Source organism: Erythrolamprus reginae, chromosome 1, assembly GCF_031021105.1.
Source record: "Erythrolamprus reginae isolate rEryReg1 chromosome 1, rEryReg1.hap1, whole genome shotgun sequence".
In the NCBI taxonomy this organism is placed as follows: Eukaryota; Metazoa; Chordata; class Lepidosauria; order Squamata; family Dipsadidae; genus Erythrolamprus; species Erythrolamprus reginae.
The window spans coordinates 297,431,084-297,459,067 of NC_091950.1; the positions used below are offsets into that span (position 1 = coordinate 297,431,084).

The 27,984-nt window shown below is 39.3% G+C and overlaps 1 protein-coding gene across 2 annotated transcripts in view; it reads left to right on the forward strand.

Annotated features, from left to right (window-relative positions):
- The window catches only part of SOBP (sine oculis binding protein homolog), a 209,049-nt gene that overhangs the window by 98,740 nt on the left and 82,325 nt on the right, over positions 1-27,984 (forward strand). The gene's annotated exons all lie outside the window — the stretch shown is intronic.

Here is a 27,984-nt window from a genome sequence, read left to right on the forward strand (position 1 = left end):
GGGGCAGCCATATGCTTATCGGATCATTTGCTGTTGGATCATCAGTAAGTTAGTTACCCATAATTCAGCTAAAATAAGACAGTTCTCTCATACTAAATATAGTCTGACCATAGTGACAACTTTACAAAATGTTAGACTTCCTTTACAATGGTAGTAGATACTGGTAGTCTTCAACTTACAACCACAATTGAACCTAAAATTTCATTGCTAAACAAGATAGTTGTTAAGTGAGTTGTGCCTCGCTTTGCAAACTGTTTTTTTGCCATAGATGTTAAGTGAATCAACTGAGGTTGTTAAGCGAATTTGGCCTCCCTCATTGATTTTGCTTGCCAAAAGCCAGCTGGGAGGGTTACAAATTGTGATCACACAACTCTGAGAAAGTGCAACTATCATAAGTACATGCCAGTTGCTTTAGTTTTGATCATGCGACCATGGGAATGTTGCAATGGTGGTAAGTGTGAAAACTAGTTATAGGTCATTTTTTTCAATGTTGTTGTAACTTTAAACCATGGTGGCACAGTGGTTAGAATGCAGTACTGCAGGCTAATTCTGCTGACTGCAGAATAGTTTTCGCCAGCATTTTAACAACTACTCCATATAAACAGTCTTTGCAAAAATACAGTTTTTCCTTCCCAATTTAGTTTAAACAATAAATAGTAGTGTTGCTATATGGGAGTCTAGGAATATATTTTCATATGTAGTCTTTGTTTTCTGAAAACAATGCACAACTCTGCAGTCTTCAAATGGCAGCTGTGGATAAGAGTAAATCATTTTTTTTCCTTCCTACTTCTATATCTGTTGATCAGAAACGGGAATAAAAGGTATTTTTTTTCCTTGCAATGTTTTATTATTTTAAGGCTTGTGGACAGTTTGGTATCCCATTGGTGAGAACTTGGCTTCAGTTGCCTGTTATAATTTCACACATTTTTAAAGGGAAGATGTCTTGGTGGTTTTGCAGTGTAGCAATTGCTCAGATTTCTTTTCTGCATCAGATTAAATGGAAGCGTACAGCAGGAATTAAAAATGTACAAGGTGGGAGTACTAGCAATTTATTATTTTCCTCTTGTGTGTAGGGATGGTGAGAGGATTTTCCTCTAAGAGCAGTACGGTAGTAGCTTTGGATGGTGCCATAAAATATTGTTTTGTTTTGTTCTACATTTTTCAATCTTTTGTGGCAGAAGGAAGTGAAAACAATTTGCAAGTTAGCTTCAAAAAGCTTTTGAGCAGTTAGGGAATGTGGAAATGTCCAGGAATGTGGTATAAGTAGGAGAAATTGCAAGTTTGTTTATTGATAAAAAGAAAAGGAAAATGGATTATCCAAAAAGGAACAAAAGAAGATACTTTGTATAAAAATGTTTTGTACTAATGTTGATGGAAATGTAGCTACATATTATTACAGTTGCCAGCTCAAAAGAAATTGGAGGATTCTGGACTAAATCCAGATTTATGCTCTGCAACAGAGTAGTGATTTTTCCTCCAGTACAAGCATTCCAGACATATAGGTGCAGCATAAATGATTAGTTTTACTTTTCTCCCTTTTCCTCATCCCTCCCACCTTTATTATTTTTACAAATAACTCAGATATATCCCACATACTTTCCTGCTTCGATTTTCCCCCATAGCAAAACCCTATGAGATGAGTTGGGCTGAGAGAGCGTGACTGGCCTAGACTTCCGTGGCTAAAGTCATGGTCTCTTGCTTTGTAGCCTGGTGCCTTAACCACTAGACCAGTGAAGGCGAACCTATGGCATGGGTGCCACAAGTGACACGCACAGCTATATAGAATAGAATAGAATTTTATTGGCCAAGTGTGATTTTAGCTATATAGAATAGAATATAATTTTATTGGCCAAGGAATTTGTCTTGGTGCATATGCTCTCAGCGTACATAAAAGAAAAAGATACATTTGTCAAGAATCATGTGGTACAACTTAATGATTGTCAATTATAATTTCAATATATGCTCCAAGCATAAAGCAGATTGAATTTTATGCAAAGATACATAGAATTTTATTAGATATTGATCCTAAAAAAATAGTGATTGTCGGAGATTACAACTCAATAGTTGATAGGAAAAAAGATTATAAAAGTAATAATTAAAAAAAGATTAGGAAAGTCCTGCCATCTACCTTTAATCAAATGACAGAAGAATTTCTATTGAAAGATGTTTGGAGACATTTCCATTCTGATAATAGATATTACACATTTTTTTCATATCCGCACAAGTCATGGTCTAGGATAGACATGGCTTGGGCTAACCAAGAATTTATTAAAAATATAACAGAATAGGAGATCTTGCCCAACACTTGGGCAGATCATAATCCAATTTGGTTAAAATGGAGGGAGCAGGAAAGCTATACTAAAAAAAGATGGTCTCTAAATCAATCTGTAATTAAAGAAAAGAAATATATATCAATGATGGAAAAAGAGCTAAAATATTTTTTAGAAATAAATGACAATGGAGAAACAAATAAAGCTAATCTCTGGGATACTACTAAGGCCTATATTAGAGGCCTATCAATATCTTATTTAGCGGTTAAAAATAAACAAAAGAGGAGTGAAATGCAAATACTTTCCCAGAAAGTAGCCTCCCTAGAAGAGGTCAATTTGTCATAGGGATCAAATGAGCAATGAAGAAACAATCAATATTAATAAAAATCTTAGGATACAAGCAACAATATCTGAGGGCACGCAAGGCATTGCCCTATGTCAGCTTCAGCATGTATGTGAGTGCTGGACAGCTGATTTTTAGTCATTTTCACCATCCCCAGGAAAGCATCCTGAAGCTTTCCTGAACCCTGGGAAGAGCAAAAAATAGCCCAGTGGGCCTACCGGAAGTCTGGAGGCTTCAATGAGATCTGTGTGCATGCATGGGGGGAGGGGCAGTGTGTGTGTGGGGGGGTTGTGCACATGCACACAGGGTTGTGTGCATGTGTGTGGGGGAGGACATTGCATTATGGGTATGGGCACGCGCACACACCTGCTATTGCACATGTGTGCACCCTTTTGGCACCCAAGCTGAAAAAGGTTCGCCACCCCTGCACTAGACCAAATTGTCTAAATAAAGAATGCCTGCTGTTTCTTCATTCTGTTTCCTACCGTATTTAATAGGACCTTGCAACTCTGATGATTTTATGGGTTGGAATGGCTGCTGTAAAGAAATTGCAGTGGGCAAATCTGCTTCCATCAGCCTTATGTAACGTTTCTAATAATATACATGAACTTACAAAATATAGTGGTACCTCTACTTAAGAACGCCTCTGCTTAAGAACTTTTCTAGATAAGAACCAGGTGTTCAAGATTTTATTTCCTCTTCTAAAGAACCATTTTCCACTTAAGAACCCCGAGCCCTGAAAAATTTCCCAATAAATTTCAGAATGGCACGAAGGCCCGGCCAGTTTCCTGCCGTTCCCCCTTTAATCCTGGCCATCTTGAACTTTTCTGGGCTGCCAGAGAGGCCTTTCAGTGGCACTTAAGGAGGTTTCGGCAGTCCAGAGCGAACGAAAGATTTTCCTTTCTCTAGGCGCTTGGAAAGGGAATAAACCCCAGAGAAAAGAAATGCTCTCTTCGCTCTGGGCAGTGACTGTCCTCCTCCTCTTCTTCTTCCTCCTCCTCCCACCCAAATTCTGAGCTTTTATTTCTTTCCTAATGGGTTTGCATGCATTATTTGCTTTTACATTGGTTCCTATGGGAAAAATTGCTACTTTTCTACTTAAGAACCTGGTCACAGAACGAATTAAGTTCTTAAGTAGAGAGACCACTGTAAATGTATTTTTAAAAATAAGGACTATCTAAACTTGCCAATAGTCACTGTCCTAATTACAGACTTTAATAGAAAAATCTATTAACGACTTAAATGGGATGTATTAGAGCAAGATACAAGCAAAAATCAGAAATAAGAAAGCAATAGTTAAGAAAAGACTTCCTTCTGAGAATGGCTATAAAGAGTAATATTTTTTTTTCTTTCTAGCATTCATTTTCTTGAAAAGAGTCTTTACAGAATACTGTGAATAAATTACAGATCTCCTAGTGCATTAATGCACGCCTAACAAAGCAAGCAGCAACAACAATAATCTACGATGCATGGTTATGAGATGGAAGAAATAATTGCTTGATAGTTAAATACTTCTTTTTTAAAAAAAAAAAAATTACAGACTTTTGAGATATTCCTGAACAGGAAAGATCTGAGGAATATAGTGAACTATTAACATAATTGGTTTTAAAAACATTTGGTAATCATGGCTACTAATGGGAAAAAATGCTAAACACTTGACAGTTCTGAGGTCCTGATATCTCACTGTGTGACTGAATCTGGTTCTGTTATGTAGGCCCTAAATATGCAGAGTTTATACAGAGTGTGTTAAAATACAACAGTAATAAGAACAGGGTTTAAACTCTGACTTTGCTATAGTGAAAATGATTTACAGTCAATTATTTTCCCACTGAAATTAAAATTTGAGAGAGGGCAAACTTCTATAAAATCACTGCAGAAATAATGTGAGAATAGTGGCTATTCAGTTAAAAATATAAGGGATTATTGTTTTAATACAGCTGAATATTTGACTAAAGAGCTTTAATAATCACTACCAGAATGTTTGAGCAGACAAAAAAAAAAGCTTTATTAAGAAGTATTAATGCGTCATCTTTCTTTGAAAAAAAATCTGTGTTCATTCCTCAAAAAATTATTTAGAAAGCAATTGTGGTCCATCATTTTGTAAAAGATAGGTAATTTAAGAATTTGGCCCTAGAAGATTTTAACAAAAAAGAAGTGAGCAATGGTTTTTTTCAGTTTCACATTTCTATGTGTGGTCCTGTTTATTAGAAAAATCTGAGGAAAAGGTTAGGAACCCTAGTAGGAATGGGAAAAAGTAGATGAAAAAATATGTGATATGATATACCTCTGTCAACAGAAGCAGATCAAGCAAAGAACATTGTTTTTTAGATAGATGGCTGGTTATCATAGTAGTTGAGATACCTGTGTAATTATAATATCAGCTTGATGGAATGACCCATGGATGCCTGGACTCTGGGCTTTGAAGACCAATGGGAAAATATTTTAAAATTTTACTTTACAAAAATTTACAAAACAACCTAAGACGCCTTTCTAAGCCCCCTATAATAGCTGTAATTTACACTCTGTGTGAATCAAGCATTTTAAAACAAAGCTGCACAAACTATGTGGATATAAATGCAGCCAAAATCGATGCTTTGCCAGCTGGAGCAAGGAACAAACAAAAGGACTATAAACTAATACGTGACAGTTTTATTATCTTTGACTTTTAAGCAGTATATATTATAGCAGATCACATATACAGTAGTCAGATTAAAAAGTACAGTAGCAAATTTCTTTGCTTCAGTACAACAAATCACATTTTACCAACTTTCCTAATACATGTCTGAAAACACATTTCATTTTTCCATGCTCAGAAGAAACAGTTGTCATAATAATTTACCAGGAAGTTTATTGGCTGTCACTTTTCATCAGCAAGTTGTTCAGAATAGTACTACAAGCATAAAGAATTTAAGCCCAAGTAGTCAAGTTCTTATTATTCTTTGGAATTTTTAATACTCTTTTTTTAAAAGCAATCTACACAGATTTCAGTGTATTTATTTAATACATAAAGAATTTCTGTAAAAGTAGAATTGCTGGGTCAGGCCACCTACTTATCAGTTTAAAAAGTTGTTTTTAATCTAGTTTTCTGAAATACGACAAATTACATTTTCTATTAATAACTTTAATGAATTTAATTACAATAAAAGCTTCCAGGAGGCTGCATTTTGATAGCTGTCCAAAATCTGTTTGATCTGAAACACCCAGATAGAATAATTATTAGGGCTTTCTGAGTTATTTATACTGTACAAGGAAATCTAGCTTGTGCTTTCAAATGACACTATTTCATTCAGGAGCAATATGGATTTCCTAGCCCTACCAGGTAAGGACATTTTGTATATTGTAAGCTGCCCCAAGTCCTTGGAGAGGAGCAGCATATAAATCCAATTAATAACAAACAAATGAATAAACAAACAAACACACACACAAATAAATAAATAAATTTTCTTCCTCCGTTTCTGAAAATTATACAATATTGATGTTTTACCTGTTATCATGAGATTGTTACATCTTTCTAAAAGGGAATATTTTTCTACATACAGTATTCCTTTTTGAAGGACAAATCCATTGGTCTTATTCAAAACAAATGTCTTCATCATCATCTACATATATGATGATATTGCCTGGAGAAAACAATGATGTGATTTTTCACAGCTCTCCAATCATGCCAGCCAAGGCAAAACATTATGGAATAGTTATTATTTTTCTTTTCTTTTTCAAGACAGTACTGTTCTCTCCTTTTGATCCTTGCCATCTAGGCTAGGCAAGAAATCTAATTTTATTAGATTTAGCATTTTTCAAGGGAAGTGCAACATCTTTTGGATCTACTCCATGAATCCATGAAGCAACGGATTGAAAGGTCGGCAGAAGTCATCTAGGATGTCCAGAAGATACTCCTGCTGGAATAGCCAGGAATAAGAGAATCCAAGAATAAGGCTTTATTGCTGAGGTCACCTTATCCTCTAACAAATCACTATGGCACGTTCAGTGCAATTTGCTTATAATTAGCATAGCTGATATAATGTGTATTTTAGGATAATGATTCCATCTGATAAAAAGCAACATCTCATGCACCAATATCAAAGCCTATTATATAAATGAAGCAGTCTGCAGAATTACAGGGGATTTGTGGATCTGATTTTTATTTTTGTATATTGGCGTACCACTTATATGGCTGCCCTGAATTCAGTGGGAAGATGAATATCTGTGGGCCGGTTTAAGCAAAATATGCAAGTCAATAATTGCCCAGAGAACACACAAATTCACTGTGTGTAGACATTATTGGCAGTATTTTTTATTGTCTTCACATTCTCTCCCCATCCCACCCCCTGCCCAGTTAGGGCAATCATAAACAGTACAGCTGTATCCATCTAGGCCTAGTTGTGTTCATACTTCAGTAACCTATACAGTTAAATAAGCCAAATAATAAATTAATGTTTGTAGCTTTCACATCAGTTCTTTCATGCTTTCAGGGCTAATTATAATAAAATATGTGATAAGCAGATGAGCTCATTTGTGAATGGCCTTTTAAAAGTAGTTTATTTTAATGTTTGTTGTTTTCTGGGTAGTTGCATTTGTACACACCAAAACCAAAATTGCTTACACTACTTTTATAGTTATCTCAGTGTAGCTACTATTTAATTTTACTATTGGTTTTCTGTACAATATACACAATTTCAGGCCTTTTCAATTAAAAAATGTTTGTAGAAATATTTTGGGAGTCTTCAAAAGAGAACTATCTTTCTGAGGCATCAGAAAGAGTCTTCGGAGAGGGGCGGCATACAAATCTAATAAATTGAATTGAAATTGAATATTGTTTGAACTAACATTTATAATTTTAAATTTCTGGAGAAGAGTTATTTCTCTTTATCCTAAGGAAGTGAGTGCATTCCTACAGTAAATCACAGGCCCTACTGTGATTGAGTATTGATTGATTGATATATTAAAATAATATTTAAATCAATTTAAAATTAAATATGACTGAGAGGATTGTTCTTGATTTATGTATTTGATATTTTTATTGTTATATTGAAATTACAATATGGTGTCAACTTGCTTTTGAGTTTCGTAGTCTGTCTACATGACTGTAATATACCCTTTATATATCCTAATGTTAGGCTTCTGTTATATGTAACTAATTGATTCAGTGAGCATATTTAGATAACACACTGAGCTATCCTAAACTTTCTTCTAACAGTTGTTTTAAGTATCAAATGTTTACCTACCAACTTAGATACGTCTTAGATAAGCAAAGGGCAGATTAATACAAAGACAAAAGGAAAGATAACTGCTATAGGGAACGTACAGTTTAGCAATAAAAACCTTGCCAGAAGCATAAATAAGAATAAAATTCCCTAGCAACTAATGGTGATCTGTTTTAATCAATATATTTTGTACAGTTTATCTGGCTGCCCATTTCACAATTCAGTGAGTCTAGGTGGTGAACAAAGATTAAAACAAAAACACTGTAGAAGCATCAAAAACAAACATGAACATACACATAAGATGAAAAACTTTATACTTCTAGTTTAAGTCTGGAATCATACCAGCCAAATTCCCAGACCCAAAGGTTTTCCCCTTGAGGATAAGGGGAATAATGAATTTTGGTTTTCTAAACTATGTTATTTAAATCATTTTGAGTAATTATGCTTTTATATTGCCTTTTTATTATGGATAGGTGTGGGTCTCACTGTTGTTTATTTTGATTTTGTGCCTTTGAGTCAGTCTTGACTGTTGACAATGGCTCAAATGAGTCTCTGCAGTTTTCTTGGGAAGATTTCAGAAGTGGTTTTGCCACTGCTTTCTTCCTAGAGCTGAAAATGACTGACCCAAAGTCATCCAGCTGGCTTTGGGCCTAAGATGGGCTTAGGAATCACAGTTACCTGGTTTCTAGTCTGTAGCCTTAACCACTACACCAGACTAGCTCCCTGTAGACATACATTTGATTAAGTTGTATGGTAAAATGATACTGCCTATGCAAAGTCACCAAGAGTTTTTTCTCAACTGTCTGGCCTGCCTTACAGTTCTGACAATGATTTTTTAATTATTTTTTTTATATCCACTGAGAGTTACTTAAGGTTAAATATTTATAGGGTTGCCCTGGCAGGCAAATATTTCATATCTATAAATGCACACTAGTAAAATTACTTTCAAGGGAACATAATATAAAATAATAGTAAATAATCAAACATACAGAATAAAATTATTTTATTCTTTATGCTTACCAAGAAAATCCAGGTAAAAGCGATGCTTATGGTAGCAAAATAATGTATAAAATACATTCATGAAAAATATTTTAATATTTATAGTCCAATGTTTAAAACAATATTAATAATGAAGTCTATTTATTTATTAATGATATTTCTATGGCTGCTTAGTGACTCTTTGTGAGGTTTTTGCACATCCCAGAAGAATAATCTGGTGAATTAGGCATGTTAATTTTTTCCCAGGGAACCCAGAGGCACTTAAGCAGTCTTATCTTTGGTAACTGTAATGATACTTCAACCAGAGTCATTTTATTGAAAAAGTAAACTCCATAAACTCATTATTGCTCATTATATAATATAAATCGAAGCAATTAAGTTAAATGAAGAAAGATAGATTCTGTAAAAATAAAAGACAAGGCCATTTTTATTAGAAACATTAAATATTTATTATACAAATAACATTTTCAATGTAAGTTGCCTTTTCACTTTATAGCACTGAATAATTTATTTTTATAAAGATGCCCAAATTGAAAAAAAAATGCATGGAGAGGAGAAGTAGAGAAAAACTGTATCACAAAGCAACTGAACAAATCAGCTAACCATTAGTAGAGATGGCAATCATACATAACAGCTGCGAGAGCAATCATGGGCTTCCCTAAATATGCCCATGTTACACCAACATTCCGCAGTCTGCATTGGTTGCAGTTCAAAGTGTTGGTTATGACTTATAAAGCCCTTCATAGCATCGGACCAGAATATCTCCGGGACTGCCTTCTGCCGCACGAATCCCAGCGACCAGTTAGGTCCCGCAGAGTTGGCCTTCTCTGGGTCCCGTCGACTAAACAACGTCATTTGGCGGGACCCAGGGGACGAGCCTTCTCTGTGGCAGCCCCGACCCTCTGGAACCAACTCCCCCCAGAGATCAGAATTGCCCCCACCCTCCTTGCCTTTAGCAAGCTCCTTAAAACCCACATCTGTCGTCAGGCATGGGGGAACTGAGATATGCCCTTTCCCCTAGGCCTGTACAATTTATGCATGGTATGTTTGGGTTTTTTTAAAATTAGGGTTTTTTAAAAATTATTTTAAATAGATTTGTTATATGTTGTTTCATTATTGTTGTTAGCTGCCCCGAGTCTGCGGAGAGGGATGGCATACAAATCTAATAAACAAACAAACAAATAAATAAATAAATAACAAAAATGTTTTTTTCTTGTATTTTGGCACATTAATATACATTTAAGAAATGAAGGCAGAGGAAGCCGTACTAAGCTTCCCTTCTGTAATCACTTCCATGAATCAATGAAGACTATTTTAAATCTGATGAAGGTCAAACAAAAATGTTTGAAAAATTAACAGAAAGTGAAAATAGCCGGTTTAGTGTATGTATAACAAAATATTCCAGAGGGCAGCCTTCACCAATAGCCATGTTGACTGGGAGATTATGGAGCTGAAGACCAAGTTGTGTAGATTAGGGAAGATTACTGTTATGTATTGAATACCGTATTTTTCGCTCTATAAGACGCACCTGCTGATAAGACGCACCTAGATTTTAGAGGAGGAAAATAGAAAAAAAATATTTTGAGCCAAAAAGGGGAGAGGAAGAGAGGAAGGAGTGAAAGAAGGGAGTGAGGGAGGGAAGAAGGGAGGAAGGAAAAGGAAAGCAAGAAATGGAGGGAGGAAAGGAAGGAAGGAAGGAAGGAAGGAAAGAAAGAAAGGGGGAAGGGACAGGAACAGAGGAAGGAAGCAAGGAAACTTATGAAAGGGGAGAGTAAGAGAGGAAGGACTGAAGGGAGGGAGGGAAGAAGGTAGGAAGGAGAAAGAAAAGAAGAAATAGAGGAAGGGAAGGTAAAAGAGAGAAAGAAAAAGAACAAGAAAGAAAGCAAGAAAGAGAGAAAGAAAGAAAATGAAAGAGAAATAAAAATAGAGAGGGGGAATGAAAGAAATGGAATGAGGGAAGGAAGGAGAGAAAGAAAGCAAGAGAAAGAAAAAAGAATGAAAGAGCAAGAGAGCAAGAGAGAAAAAGAAAGAAGGAAAGAGAAAGAAAGAAAGAAAGAAAGGCAACTTCAAAGAAAGGCTCACTGAGCATCTCTCACTATCTCTCTCTTTCTATCCCTCTTTCTTTCTTTCTCTTCCTTTCTCTCTCTCCTCTTTCTTTATCTCCTCTCTCTCCCTCCCTCTCTCTTTCTCTCCCCCCTCTCTCCCCCTTTCCCTCTCTCTTTCTCTCTCTCTCTCTTGCTATCTCTCCCCCCTCTCCCTCTCTCTTTCTCTCTCTCCCTCTCTTGCTATCTCCCCCCCTCTCCCACTCTCTTTCTCCCTCTCCCTCTCCCTCTCTTTCTCTCTCTCCCCCTCTCTCTTTCTCTCTCTCTTTCTCTCTCTTCTTCTCACTTTCTCTCTCTTTTTTCCTTTCTGTCTGGGCAGATGGCAATTCGCCCCCTCTCCTCCTCCTCCGCCGCCTTCTGCCTTGGGGCGCGATCCGCCCCCTCTCCTCCTCCGCCGCTTCCTGCCTTGGGCGAGCAATCCCGGAGTCCGGGACTGTGTGGCTTTGCACCATGAAGAGGAAACGGCTCCGGCAGCAGGGAAAAGTCGGCCGTTTTCTCTTCATAGCGTAAAGCCACCCTGTCCCGGACTCCCAGATTGCTCGCCCAAGGCAGGGGGCGGTGGAGGAGGAGAGGGGGCGGATCGCGCCCCAAGGCAGAAGGCAGCGACGTTGGAGAGGGGGCAGATTGCGCCCCAAGGCAGGAGGAGGCAGCGGAGGAGAGGAGGCAGATCGGGCCCCAACGCAGGAGGTGGCAGAGGAGGAGAGGAGGCGGATCGGGCGGGCAATAGGGCAGCGTGGAGAAGCCAGCGGGGAGGCAGGGGCGGCCGCGGCTCCCTTTACTCCTACTGCCACACCTCCCCGCCCCCGCCCACCTCCCCGCGGGCTGGCAGGGGAATGGGGAGCGCGCGCCCGTGGAAAAGGGCGCTCGGGTGTATTTAGGGGTGCACGCCTGCTCACGGGCGCAGATTACGGGGAACGGTGGGCCAGGCAGCAGCTAGCCAGCCAGCCGGCGGGATGGCGCTTCCGAATTCGCAGCCTCCCCCCCTCCCTGCCTGCATCTTCGCTCCATAAGACGAGGCTGATTTTTCATCCTACTTTGGGAGGAAAAAAACTGCGTCTTATGGAGCGAAAAATACGGTATGTAAAATTGTATTAAGTCCTGTTTAAGTGAAACTACCTTTTAGATGACCGTAACTGTTATCTCCAACTGTTTTGGAGGGAAACTTAGAACATTCATATTTAGGTGACTTTTTCAAGTATTATTTATTTATTCATTCATTCATTCATTCATTCATTCATTCATTCATTTTTTATGCCGCCCTTCTCCTTAGACTCAGGGCGGCTTACAACATGTTAGCAATAGTACTTCTTAATAGAGCCACCATATTGCCCCCACAATCCGGGTCCTCATTTTACTCACCTTGGAAGGATGAAAGGCTAAGTCAACCTTGAGCCGGTGATGAGATTTGAACCACTGACTTTCAGATCTACAGTCAGCTTCAGTGGCCTGCAGTACAGCACTCTACCTGCTGCGCCACCCAGGCTCAGGTTGGTTAAGGCACTGTGGGTCAGAGTATACATTACATGGATTTGCCTGCACTTCCCCAGTCCCAGTTAAGTCAATAAATGCTGTTGTACCTATTCTGGTCTAGTCTATTGCCTACTGAAGCCCAGTATACAATAATTACCATACAATATTGGACTGTAAAATGAAACTTTTATTAGGGCCACTGGAAGACAAATAGTAGCATTATCCTAACCTGAAAGAAACACTAAGTAGCGCTTTTATTGATAGTTATCATCAGGAAACCAGGGATGTTTCCTCTTTCACTTGTAGTCTTTCACTCTCCCTAAATATCTCTGCTGAAAGAATGGAGACTCACTAAAGCAGATTTGGAGAAGGCATCGAGAAACTGCAGGGAGGAAGACAAGGAAGTGTCACTATGTGAATAGATAAATCCATGTGCAACGTAAGTGGAAAATATATGTAGGATTACATATTTATATCCTTATAAAATATTACTATGTGGAAGAGTTTGAATTCGCCTGAACTGCTCTTATGCAGTGCCTTCCACACTACCTTCCAAATTTAAATAAGGGAGATTGAGAGAAAAAAAAGATTGTTGGGAGGTAATTATTATGATGTTATTCTAAACTGCAGGCTGGGGTTTTCATATTATCCAGGCATAGTGTTTTTTATTCTTTATATTGTTCTTTATGTTCTTAACAGTCTTAAGATTCTACACTAATACGACCTAACCCACTGTCAAATTAAAGTGCTTTCTACCTGTTCCAAAGTAATCAGCATACAATTGATTGTCACTGCTGACAAGCTCTGTTCTGCCTTTAAAATATTGAGCCTATTTGGCAGTATCCTGAATTACAATGTATGGGGCAGGTTAAGCAAAGATGATTCTATCTTCCTTCACCATACAAACCATCCACCAGTCATAACATTGCTGTGAATGGAAGTCCCAGGACAACTGAGTCCCAAGTCTTCGGAGAGGGGCGGCATATAAATCCAATAAAATAAATAGGGGCGGCATATAAATCAAATAAATAGATAGATAGATAGATAGATAGATAGATAGATAGATAGATAGATAGATAGATAGATAAACAAACAAACAAACCCTTCCTTTGTTGGGTAACCTTTCAGTTACCCAATAAAGGAAGGATTATATCTCAAAGCCTTTACTAGTAGTTTGTGTGCTTACTCACTAACCTTTACTACTAATCCCTGTGCTCACTTTTAGATTATATCTAAAAGCCTTTACTACTAGTTTGTGTGCTCACTCACACAAGCTGGAAGGGACGTTCATGAAATATTTTCCCAAAAATAACTAGAGTTCCAAACTTTTGAAAACCTTAGCATATATTTCACAATTTAATAAAAAGGGAATATTTTTCTAGAAAATAATATAAACTTCAAGAGAGATTCAAAGTAACACCTAAATCTATGTTTGTCTTAATTATCTGAATAGAGCAATTGATATTTGACATAATCATTAAATATAAAGTAAAATCCGGGCCAGAAAACAGCTGAATTAGAACTGCCAAATTCTCCCTCTCTACTCCACAACAGAAGGTTCCAAATAACCCTATCATCTTTTCAACAGATTGTTCCCTAGATGATGTAGTTCATGAAACCAAGGATGAGGTTTAGTGAGATTCTTCTACAACTAAACTCTCATTGGCAGATGAATATTAGGAAATATGCTTTGCTTTGCTTTGTTTTGCTGGGTGGATGTGGACTGTGACAGGTATAATTTCTGAAAGCATTTTTTAAATATACCAAGTTGAGTAATGGTTATTCTAAGACTGTTAATATCCTACATTTATTTTGCTCTATGCTTCACATTAGATCAAAGTACAGTATGTGTAATGTATGTAATACATTACAAATACTATAGTTCCCGCATCTGTGATCTTAGGGAGTATATTTACCAATCCGATTCTTCATGAAAAGCAGTTTCTCATAAACCACCTATTAATTAAGTTTGTTCATACACTTGATTATTTAGCCCCTTATAGTCACTAACATAGATATTACTGTAATTTTCCCAGTTGTATCGGGGGAATTATGAGTTAATGAATGTTCCATTATGTAAACTTCTATGCCTTTAGATTACAAAACTAAGTTAAAGGCCATAAACGATTATGAATGTTTGAGGACATGCATAAATTGGAAAAAAATGGCATAGTAAATTAAAAACATGGTCAGTTAAGCCCTCATTAACCTCGTTAGCTCATAATTGACCACACTGCTGCATTCTGGACCAATTGATTTTCCAAATGGTCTTCAAGGGCAACCCCATATAGACCATGTAATATTTGTTATGTGAGATAATTAGAGTATGAGTGAGTGTCAGAGTTATCTATGTTTCTTTCCTGCTATTATCTATATTTAACTCCTGTCATTCATGACTAAAAATATTGTCTAGGTTTCATTCTTATTATCTATCTATTAAAACTCACACATCTCCTTGTTTGTAACCTTCAGTTGAGCAAACATTGGAAAGTATAGGACAACACTTATTAAACCAAGATAATTTTAGTGGGCTAACTTGCTGGTATTTATGACTCTGATGGAAATGAAATTTGGAGAAGTTTTAGCCCTTTCAATGCCACCACACTTTCTGATTATATTTCCTAGAAACCTGTAGGTTGTGTGGCACAAAGATGGGGATCTTTGGGGAAATGCCAGGAGGAAAAACGGGTATAGAAACATAGAAACATAGAAGTCTGACGGCAGAAAAAGACCTCATGTTACATCTAGTCTGCCCTTATACTATTTTCTGTATTTTATCTTAGGATGGATATACTGTATGTTTATCCCAGGGATGTTTAAATTCAGTTACTGTGGATTTACCAACCACGTCTGCTGGAAGTTGGTTCCAAGGATCTACTACTCTTTCAGTAAAATAATATTTTCTCACGTTGCTTTTGATCTTTCCCCCAACTAACTTCAGATTGTGTCCCCTTGTTCTTGTGTTCACTTTCCTATTAAAAACACTTCCCTCCTGGACCTTATTTAACCCTTTAACACATTTAAATGTTTCAATCATGTCCCCCCTTTTCCTTCTGTCCTCCAGACTATACAGATTAAGTTAATTAAGTCTTTCCTGATATGTTTTATGCTTAAGACCTTCCACCATTCTTGTAGCCTGTTTTTGGACCCGTTCAATTTTGTCAATATCTTTTTGTGGGTGAGGTCTCCAGAACCGAACACAGTATTTCAAATGTGGTCTCACCAGCGCTCTATATAGCGGGATCATAATCTCCCTCTTCCTGCTTGTTATACCTCTAGCTATGCAGCCAAGCATCCTACTTGCTTTCCCTTCCGCCTGACTGCACTGTTCACCCATTTTGAGACTGTCAGAAATCACTACCCCTAAATCCTTTTCTTCTGAAGTTTTTGCTAACACGTATAGTTTTCCTTGGGGTCCACAGTTCCCCCTTTCCCCTTTCTCTTGGGAAAATGGCAGACAATCCTGTGGATCAGCCAAGGACAAAGAAGGGGGATTTCTGAACTCCCTGCCAGTTTCCCATAACCATATCACTGGGGAAGCCAGTAACAAGTTGGAAATTGCTTTGGTACCCACTGCTTCTTTTCCCACCGGTGTTCGTTCTATTTCTTTATTTAAGTCAGGATATATCTATGAAAGGATGATGCCAAAAAGTCATGGGTTGTCTCGTTTGTCACTAAAATTATCTAGGTAGGCTGGTAAAGAAGACAGCATAGGAATTGTGGAAATGTATGTGTTTTGTTGAATTGGCCAACTTGTTCTAGTTGTTGAAGTTATTAGAGTTCTGGGGGAATAGAAGTGAAGAATGTGGGACACAATTTGAATCTTTTATTTACATGCTTATAGCTGAAAGCCATGCATTATTTTTATGTGAATTGCTACTTTTTGTTGTCCTTCTAAAGGAGATTAGTTAAGAAATGCTACACAGAAAAACATTCATATGATAAGAACTTGATTAGCTGATTCTTGATTTTTCTTTTCTTTTAGAGATTTATGGTAGAGATATGAACATCGGTTTATATCATAATATTAGTATGTTGCTCTTCACAGAAGGTATTGCATTTTGTATGCCGTTACAATATAGTTGCATTTTGAAATAAAGTAGAATGTATAAATATAAAATATACATTAAATATTACACCATATTCTTCCCACCAGATTAAAAAAGAGTAGTGTACATTTTTCTGTAATATCCCACAATCAAAGCTGCCAGAAGAAACAACACAAAAATGGTATTACATATGCCAAAAACCATTGTGGTTTCTGCAAGGCTAAATTAATCCAAATTATAATGACATTTACAGAGATGATTTGATGCCATTTCCCAGTTTAACAAAATTCTCCCAGATCCTTTTTTCTTATGATTGGGAATGTCCATTTAACAAACAGTCCATGGAGAGGGGCAGCATATACCGTAAATCCAATAAACAAATAAACAGTAAGAATAACAAAATCAGTGAGACCATTGCTAAGGAAAGCAGCCCAACATTTAACATATAGGCAAACTGAATACTGTACATAAATAAAGTTCATTCCCAAAAAATAATTAATGTTTAAAAGAACGCTAATCATCTCTAAATCTTGGGCATGTTTCAGAAGTGCAGATTAGGTATTCCTCACTGTCATATGCCTTTTTAGTGACTGTGATGCACTACAGTTGTAGCAACTTCAATTCAACTATGGAAGTCTATGACAAACTGCAAAACGAAACATGTTTATCTGCAATTAGTTTTACTGGAACCAGTGGGGTGCATCATCCATGCAAAAAATAATGGGTTTATAACTTGGGATTTAGTTACATCTGATAGAGTAGATGAAGTGCGGAGCCTTTTAAAAATTATTTTGTTCTTCCTTTAAGATATGTATCAAGTGAATCATTTTTGCTATTGCTACTTATTTTGTTTTAAAGCCTACCTTAAATATCTTAGTATTATTGATGCTTGCCTGAGGAAAGAGAGGGATTTTCCAAAGGATTTTATGTGCAACCTATACATTTAACAGTTATGTTATGATAAACATTATTACTTTCTCAGCCCTTAACCACATAGGAGAACGGTGATGAAAGTAATACAAGGAGATATCTGCAACTGAGGATTCAAATGAAGGGTTTTGGTGTTCTCTGAGCTTGGTTGTTTTCTTGCAGATGATGGTGCACTGATCATGTTGCCTAGTCAGGTAATGAAACATCTGCAAGAAAACATCTGCAAGCTCACCAGTGCTGAAAGTCAGCAAAAAAGAACAGACATTTAAAATCAGATGAAGATTTTTTTTTAATGTGGCTGTCTATTGCAATGAGAAGCAGCACTTAGTAGTTTCGTTGTTTTGATGAAATTTTGCTTGGTTGCTGAATACTGCAATAGATGACAATATTACAAATGATAATTCATATCACCGTTCATTAGACTTTCAACTACTTTTTCTCGCTATAAAATCATAATTGATCCACAAAAAACTCCTGGGGTCTTGCAGAATTGTGTCTTGCAGAAAGTACAGTCATTTTTATATAGAACACATTGTGTACAGTGATCCCTCAAGTATCGCGAGGGTTACGTTCCAAGACCCCTCGCGATACTCGATTTTTCGCAATGTAGTGGTGCAGAAGTAAAAACACCATCTGCGCATGCGCGCCCCTTTTTCCATGGCCGCGCATGCGCAGATGGTGTTTTTACTTCCACACCTGGGAAGACCCAGGGAAGGTTCCTTCCGCCGCCCAGCAGCTGAGGAGCCGCCTGCCTGCCCGCCTGCCCGCCGCTTTTCTGGCCGCCGCTTGTCCGCCCGCCGCTTGTCCGGCTGCCGCTTTTCCGCCCGCCGCTTGTCCACCGCTTGTCCGCCCGCCGCTTTTCCGCCGCTTTTCCGCCCGCCGCTTTTCCGCCCGCCGCTTGTCCGGCTGCCGCTTTTCCGCCCGCCGCTTGTCCGCCGCTTGTCCGCCCGCTGCTTGTCCGCCGCTTGTCCGGCCGCCGCTTGTCCGCCGCTCGGTGCACGATCGGGGTTTCCCCTTTGCGTGGGCGGTGGGGAATTCTGGGAGTTGAAGACCCAGGGAAGGTTCCTTCGGCCGCCCAGCAGCTGATCTGCTCAGCAGCGCAGTAGCAGCGAGGAGCCGAAGATGGGGGTTCCCCATTGCCCACGCAAAGGGGAAACCCCATCTTCGGCTCCTCGCTGCTACTGCGCTGCCGAGCAGATCAGCTGCTGGGCGGCCGAAGGAACCTTCCCTGGGTGCCGCCCGCCGCTCGAGAGCAAGAGGGGGAGAGATAGAGAAAGAGAGAGAAGGAAAGAAAGAGATGAGAGAGGGAGGAAGAGAGTGTGAGAGAGGAAGAAACAAGATAGAGAAAGAGAGAGAAAGAAAGATGAGAAAGGAAGGAAGTGATGTCATCGGGTGGAAAAATCGCGATATAGCGTTTCGCAAAGATCGAGATCGCGAAACTCGAGGGATCACTGTATTTCCTAACTTACATTGGGCTGTGACCATGAAACCTCTTTGTCAAGAGAGTTATTTATATGCATGTATGGAGAGGAGAAAGAAATTATTTGTCAAAAAGCAAGAAAGATGAGTGCTAAATTCCCAGATTTGCAGTGAGTGAATATAGAAAACATTTGCTAGAATCATCTTTTGTTTGCTGACTCCTGGAGGAAGGGGCAAGAATGCCTAATTTTTAAATGGCAAATGCAATCTGTCCTAAGCAGGTAATATCTCTGCATATAAACTAAACAATGGAATCAGATAGTGGCTGATTTCCCATTTCACAATAGGCCATTGTTTCTCTTAATGATCATGTATTGATGCACACATAATGCTAAGCCAAAGTGTGGCTAGTAGTTAGTGATTGGCCTCCGCTAAGGAAGAGTAAAAACAGAGTAAAGGTATGTGAATTTACCAGTTGTCTGTCTACACCAATGCTATCCTTCAGATAGAGGATAACATAGTTGCTATTGTCATGGAAGGTTAAACACCATTAGGGCGGCTTTCAAAAAATTCAGAGGAATACAGTTCTGTTGTTGAAAAGTAACAGAAAACTGACAATCTCCTGAATGGACAACAAAAGTGTGACATCTTTTGCACTTTAGCACCCCCAAGTAACTCTACTTGCCATTTTCTGTACTTGCAGTTTTCATTGCTTATATGGAAGGTGTAATCTAGAACTATAGCAAGAGGAGTGGAATTTTAACTGGACTTTTGCTTTATTGTTTCTGCTTTTTCAAGCTTATTTAGTTTTTGCAAATATTTAGGTCTCACAGAGTGGGTCTTCTCCGGGTCCCGTCAACTAAACAATGTCGCTTGGCGGGACCCAGGGGAAGAGCCTTCTCTGTGGCAGCCCCAACCCTCTGGTACCAACTCCCCCCAGAGATTAGAATTGCCCCCACCCTCCTTGCCTTCCATAAGCTGCTTAAAACCCACCTCTGCCACCAGGCATGGGGGAATTGAGATACTCTTTCCCCCTAGGCCTTTACAATTTTATGCATGGTATGTCTGTACATATGTTTGGTTTTATAATAAGGGTTTTTAACTGTTTTAGTATTGGATTATTATTATATGCTGGTTTATTGCTGTTGTTAGCCGGCCCGAGTCTGCGGAGAGGGGCGGCATACAAATCCAATAAATAAATAAATGAATGAATGAATGTACTTTAAAATGAAAGGAAAAGGTTGTGTAATTCCCTTACTTATGATGCATACTATGATCTGCACTTGTGTGCATTAATATGGGTGAGGAAAAATTAGTTGCCAAACCAGGGGCGAAATTCAAAATTTTCCCCTATCGGTTCTGTGTGTGTGTGGCTTGGTGGACATGGCAGGAAAAGGATACCGCAAAATCTCCATTCCCACCCCACTCTGGGGGCATATTTTCCGGTTAGCTGAACTACTCAAAATTCCGGCTACCGGTTCTCCAGAACCTGTCAGAACCTGCTGAATTTCACCCATTGTCCAACTCAGAAAAGATAAAAGCCTCCATGAAAGAATACTTCAATCCTAATAAATTAATTTTGAACAAGATAATATGGTGAAGTTCATGGAAAGAGATAAGCCCAAGAGAAGATAAATTCAGTTTGATCAGCAATAGTGATAAATTCAATTGCTGAGCTCCAATTAACTGTACCCCGTCCTACTCTGTTATGCACCTGATGTTAAGAAAAAGCCATATACTTTTCTTGTTCCATTGACTGTCAGGATAATTGGTCATTTCCCCCCTTCTCACTATGGGAGATTTCCATTTGTATCATTCAGTTCTATTAATGCTAGGTGGAGAACCTGTTAAAAGCAACAGTGATACGACTTGACAGGGAACAAGAGAGAATGATTTCCTTGACCGTCAAAAGTGCATTAGACTTTTAAAATAAACAAACAATAAAAACCAGGGAAGTTATTGACAAAATGGCTGATTATATTACTGTTTTCTGTCCAATGCATCAATTCAGCTTGTTAGAACGTATGAAATGATCTATTTTTATTATTTCTTCAATCAAAACATATGGGACTGGGTTACAATACATGGGACTGGGTTTCTAAAAATATTAAAATGTTTTTTTTAAAAACCACCCCACGTGTACTAAAATAAATACAGCAGCTAAGAAAAGCTACTATTATTAGCATAGTGAAGGGATAGACTCTTTTGTACATTCATTCAAATATGTTTTGCATTATATTCTGCTAGATTATTATTTTCTATATTTTTTGTTTTATGTTTCATACATTTCAGCACTCTATAATAATATGCAAAAATTGACATTCAGGAAGAATTGTAATGTAAAAATTGGCACTGTTTAAGATTTAAACATTTTTAGCATAAAGTTTGGTTCAGTAACTGAGCAGAAAAAAAGTAAACAAGGTCCTAAAATATAGAAGGCAGTAACAATACTGTGTTTGTTTTTCAGCAGTGGAATGATTTGATTTATTTGATCTCTTTATTTTTAGTATTTTATAGTAAGCTGTGCTCTTGACAAGCCTTGGATGTCTGCCAATGTTTGACTCTGGTAATTTCTTAGTCTTATCAGAGATTATATGTAAAAATCTTAAAGAAAAACTATAACATTCCAACAAATAGAAATCCAGTATGCATACAACTCTTTGTTTCTCTCCTTCTCTACCCTTCTCCTTTCCTCCTCCCTTCCCCTCAAATATATGGAGGATAAAAAGCCTGGAAGACAGTAATCCAGAAAATAATTTCTCTTATCCATTACCATAATGTTGGTGTTTGAAAGCATTACTGATAGAATGAAAGACAGGGGCACTATTTATTAGTTTTCAATTATGTTAATTCTTATAGCTCATTTTTATAATGAGATCTGAAGGTTAATCCATAAAATCAGGCTAAGGACCCTGCCATCCCTGGAGGCTTGCCAGAAAAATGCAATAACTTTATGAAGCAGAAGGATTATTGGTAGATAATTAGGCACATCACAATTTATATTGCGTTTCTCAGTTGTCTGTTTCACACATATCTGCACGTACACACACACAAACACAGAACAATCATACATAGTTAGCACACCAAATTCTACACATATAGCAAATGGATAATTAACAATTACTGGTAGGTGATTTCAAGAGGACTCTGAAGGATTCTAGCCATATTTCCATATATATTTTATTCTGCTGTATAATACTTTAGTATTTCTTATAGTTAGCTACCTTTAGTATCATTACATATTATTTCTAGGTTTGTTAGGTGCTACCCAACCTAAGACTGATTCTGGGTGGCACACAGTGCAAGGCAATATATAAATATCAATCTGCATAAAACAATATAGAAAATAAATACCATATACCCAACAGGTCCATTAATCATCCTAGTCCAGGGACTGGGATTAAAGATAGGTCTTTAAGGCCTTCCAAATGACATCAGAATGGAAGCCACCCAAATTTCAGGGAAAAGCAGGCAACATGATATGTAACAAGACATTATGTTTCCTTGGTCCCCAAAATGACACTATTTAATTGAAGGGGTACTGAATGCATCCACCCTGTCTGTCCAAATTAGTGGGGAAAACATTGAAGATAGGCAATCCATCAAATAGGATCATAGATTATAATTACACTAAATAACAACATTGTAGGCAATGTACCCTCTAATTTTTTTTCGGTGTGGGCGGAAAAGTATAGTGTCTGAGCGACAGTCCCTTTGGGACTGGGCGGCATAGAAGAATAAATAAATAAATAAATAAATAAATAAATAAATAAGAAAAAATCCCTTCTTTTTTATTAAAAGAAATTAATAATTTTAAAAAAACCAAAATCCATTACTATTAAAACTAAATCAACCAGCAAAACCAAAAACATAACTATTAATAAAAACAGGTGAGGGCTGGGGTTTTTTTCTGTTATTATTTAAGTGCTTTTACCATATGCTTTAAATCAAGAGTCACTTCTCTCTCTGTTTTTCTCTCTTTCCTGTCATTCTCTGCCTCAATCATTTTCTCATTTCTCTTTTCTTCCCTTTTTTCTATCATTTCGCTCTATCTCTTCCTTCCACTCTTCTCTCTCTCTCTTCCTTCCTCTCATCTCTCTCTTGCTTTCTCTCTCTCTCTTTCCCTCTCTCCCCCCCTCTTTCTCTCTCTTTTTCTAACTTTCCCTCATTTTCTTTCTCTCTCACTCACTCTTTCTCTCTTGTTTTCTTTCTCACACTCTTTCTCTTGTTCTCTCTCTCTTGCTATCTCTCTCCCCCCTTTCTCTCTCTCTCTTTCTCACTTTCTATCTTGCTGTCTGTTGCTCTCCCTGTCTCTCGTTCTCTCTCCGTTCTTCTCAGCGGAGGCCAGCGAAGGTGATATTCAATGTCGGGGGGGCGCGGGCATTTGCACGCGCTCCAAATCCCCCTGCTAGCCCCCCGGAACATTCAAAATAAGAAAAGCCTTCGCCGGCGAAGGCTTTTCTTATTTTGAATATTCCGAGCGGGCTAGCAGGGGGATCCGCTCGCGCACCACCGACATTGAATATCACCTTCGCCGGCCTCCGCTGAGAGAATGCCTGCTCCGCCTCTCCTGCAATCCCCTTGCCAAGAGCCCGGGATGAAAGTGCTCTCGGCAAAGGTGAGACGGGCAGGGTGTGTGTTCCGGGTGTGGGAGGAGCCGCGCCGAAAGGCAGGAAGCGGTGGAGGAGCAGAGGGGGCGGGCGGGGGGCAGCGCCGAAAGGCCGAGGGGCCGGAGGAACTGTGGGGAGGCAGGGGCGGCCGCGGCTCCCTTCCCTTCTGCTGCCAGCACCGAAAGGCCGAGGGGCCGGAGGAACTGTGGGGAGGCAGGGGCGGCCGCGGCTCCCTTCCCTTCTGCTGCCAGCACCTCCCCGCCCCACCCCCCCGCGGGCTGGCATGGGGATGGGGAGCGCGCGGCCGTGAAAAAGGCTGCGCGGGGGTGTATTTTGGGGCGTGCGGGCACGCGCGGGTGCAACTTTCGGGGAACGGTGATTGTAGGCCAATTATAATAAAAAACAAGACTTATGTTTAAAAGGATATATTAAATTAAATCTATTAAAAGTTAAAACTGAAGTTTAAAAATTAAAAAAAAGTTACAACGAAAGTTTTTTTTAAAAAATGTAAAGTCTATATTAGTCCTTTTCAACACAGTGTTTCTCATGTTGTCTGGGGAATTTTAGGAGTTGAAGTCTATCCATCTTAAAGTCACGAAGGTTGAGAAACACTGATCTACATACTTTGCCCAAAACTGTGAGATTATTATTATTTAATTGTGAAGTACATGTCTAATTTGTTCTCAGTGTCACAGAAGATATATTCAAAAAAATTAACCATTATCATCCGCATATCTCAAAAAGTGAGATAGGAGAAATTTTGATTGCAAGAGTTATCAAAATGATGTGACACAAAGATTGCAGGTATTTGTATTCTATATAGAAAGTAACACATAAACCTCTGTATAAATCTCTCAAAGCCCTAGAATAATTTTTCCAGTACCAAATTGTAACCAGAGTATTCTTCTTCCAATCCAGAATAGGTACATAAAAATGGTACCACAGCTATAAATACATATTTTCAAAGAGCCATATAATCTGGACATCTGATAACATGTAAGCTACATGTTATGGCATTGTTGTTATTTATACTACCAAAAGCCAGTTTTTCAGAAGGAGAAAAAACCCACTTTACAATTCATTTCTGTTCTTATATGAAACTTATGCATGTGATGACACATTAACCTTGGTGACCTAATGATCTGTCTCAAATAATTATTGAATCTTTACCTGTATATTTCCTTTAAAGCCAGAAACCTTGTGTAGGTTAGAAGGTGAAATTTCAATTTTTCTTTAAAGAAGTAACTACATATTTTAGAAAATTTAGTGTAAATCCTTTTGAACTTTCCCCCCATGCCTACATAGATCACGGTTCATCTATGTCTGAATATGAATCGGGTGGGTTTCAGCAGGTTCTGACCAGTTCTGGATAACTGGTAGCAGAAATTTTGAGTAGTTTGGAGAACTGGTAAATATAATCTATGACTGCCCTACCCCATTCTCTGCCTCCCGAGTCCCAGCTGATGGGGGAGAAATGGGGATTTTGCAGTAACCTTCCCATGAAGTTGGGAAGAAATTGAGATTTTGCAGTATTTTTTCCCCCTGCCAAGCCCACCAAATCATGCCCACCAAGGTATGTCATGCCTCCAGAACCAGTAACAATTTTTTTAACCCTCCAGGTGCTATGAATCAAAATGATTAAGCTTCTGCAAGCATTTGCAGATAACATAGAGTTCTTCAAAGCAACTATGCAGAACATTTTAGATGATACAGCTGCATTAACACGCTAGCATTATGAATGTGTTTTATAAAAAGTCTCTTCCAAATGTTTTTAACAGCTCTAATGTGCATAGTTATTGTCTTTTTTGGGGGGTGGTGGTGGATGGAATCTGGATAGGAGAATGTGCATAGTTGTTGTCTTTTTTTGGGGATAGGAAAGATTCTCAAGTAATGCAATTTTAGCTTCTTTTCAAGATTTATCAAGTAGTTTAACAATTAAAAAAATACTATCTACCGTGTTTCCCCGAAAGTAAGACAGTGTCTTACTTTCTTTTTACCCCCAAAAGCCCCACTACGTCTTACTTTCGGGGTATGTCTTACATTGGAAAGGAGGCGGGCGAAGGAGGGCGCAGCTCCGGCCGCTCGCCTCGGAGCCGGTCGGCCTCGCTGGCTGCTTGCAGCCGAGCCACCGGCGCCACTGCCTCTTCCCCTGCCGAGGCTCGGCTGCAAGCGGCCAGTGAGGCCGACCGGCTCCGAGGCGAGCAGCCGGAGCTGCGCCCTCCTTCGTCCGCCTCCTTTCCGGCACCCTTCACCTCGCCGCGCGCCCTTCACCTTGCCGCAGCGCCACCGCCTCTTCCCGTGCCTCGCTGGCGGTGGCGCCGCGCGACGAAGGCGAGGGGCGCGTGGGGAGCTGCCAGAAAGGAGGTGGGCGAAGGAGGGCGCAGCTCCGGCCGCTTGCCTCGGAGCCGGTCGGCCTCGCTGGCCGCTTGCAGCCGAGCCTCGGCAGGGGAAGAGGCAGTGGCGCCACGGCGAGGCGAAGGCGAGGGGTGCGCGGGGAGCTTGGAAGCAACGTCATCGGGCTCCCCCCCCGGCAATACCCCCGTGTTTTCCCCGAAAGTAAGACATATGTCTTACTTTCAGGGTACAGCTTATATTAGCCGACCCCCCTGAAACCCCCGATACGTCTTACAATCGGGGGTGTCTTACTATCGGGGAAACACGGTAGCATAAATATTGGAAAGTTTGGTTTAAAAAAACCAAGATGAACCAGTTAAAAATAAACCAAATCCAAAACTTTCCAGGATAATCAATAGTGCTTACTTACATATAAGTTGATTTGAGCTGCAGTCTTAAAGCATAATATGAAATAAAAGATGGATAAGCTATACCATAAACAAGATAATTTCATTGTTGGTTATTATCTTACAGATCTTAACAGCAGTTCCTCCTGTGATCATTTTAACAAATGCTCAAATACAGAAGGGTGTAAATGATTCTACATATAATCGACGCAAATAGTTAAAATCTTTTGATTACCAAAAATATTTGAATTTGAGCTAAGATATACACCACAATTACACAATTGGTGTGGTACAGTCTATCCATCTACAGTGGTACCTCGAGATACGAGTTTAATTCGTTCCGGACCTGTGCTCTTAAGTCGAACAGCTCTTATCTCGAACGACTTTTCCCCATAGGAATTAATGTAAATCATTTTAATTGGTTCCAGCCCTCAAAAAAATCACAAAGTTAGTCTAAATTATGCAAAAATACATGTTTTTAATGAAAAAATGTACATGTACATATAAATGAATAAACTGAACTTGTAAACTTTCTTAAACTTTTAAATTTACATATGTACACAGTAGCTAGCCTAATCATGTTTTTGCCTTTTTGGCTGCACTTTCTGCACTTTCACTTGGAGCAGCTCTTTTTGTAAAAAATGTGTCCAATGACATCTGCTTTTGCCTGCTTTTCAAAATGTTCCGAAAGTGATTCAATGAGGTGTCATTGAAAAGTGCTGCTGAACGACTCGTGGCTACTTTCTCTGGGTGATGTTTTTCCACAAAACTGACAACGTTCTCCCATTGCGCTAGCATCGCTTTTATCTCACTGGTAGGAATGGGTTTCGGTGGTTCCTGCATCTCTTCCTCACTGCTGCTCATCTCTTGGGTCAGATCCATCTGTTGCATCTCATGGAGCGCCTTCAGGTCCTCTGTAGAGAGCGGTTCTTCATGCTCTTCGACAAGCTCATTGATGTCACCCTCGTCTACCTCCAGACCCATACACTTACCGAGTGACACAATCTCCTCCAATGGGGTGTCAGTCTCGGTGATGTCCTCGGTCTCACCCTCGGGCTCAGCAGAGTCCCTTGGTGCAACAGCAGCAGGCCACAACTTCTTCCACGCCGAGTTCAAGTTTCGCCTTGACACTTCTTGCCAGGCAAGGTCAATGATGTTAAGGCAAGAAACGATGTTGAAATGATCCTTCCAAAACTCACGCAGTGTCAAGTTGGTGTTCTCTGTTACATCGAAACATCGGCGGAACAGATGCTTCGTGTACAGCTTCTTGAAGTTGGCTATGACCTGCTGATCCATTGGTTGCAGGATTGAAGTCGTGTTGGGTGGGAGAAAGACAACCTTCACAAATTGAAATTCTTCAAGGATGTCGTCTTGAAGAGCAGGTGGGTGGCCTGGAGCATTGTCGAGCAGCAGTAAGGCTTGTAGGGGGAGTTCATTAGCCAAAAGATATTCCTTCACCGTAGGACCAAAAGCAAGATTTACCCAGTCCACAAAGAACTGCCTCGTTACCCATACCCTTGCATTGGAGCGCCACAGGACATGGAGTCTTTCCTTCAGGATTTTGTGCGTCTTGAACGCGCGAGGATTCTCCGAATGGTACACGAGAAGTGGCTTCACTTTGCAGTCACCCGACGCGTTTGCACACAATGCAAGGGTTAGACGGTCCTTCATGGGCTTATGTCCTGGCAGGCTCTTTTCCTCGGCAGTAATGAAAGTCCTACGGGGCATTTTCTTCCAAAACAGCCCAGTCTCATCACAGTTAAAGATCTGTTGAGAGACATAGCCTTCTTGTTCAACCAGGCTAGCAAAATGCACAACAAACTCCTCCGCTGCCTTGATGTCTGCACTCG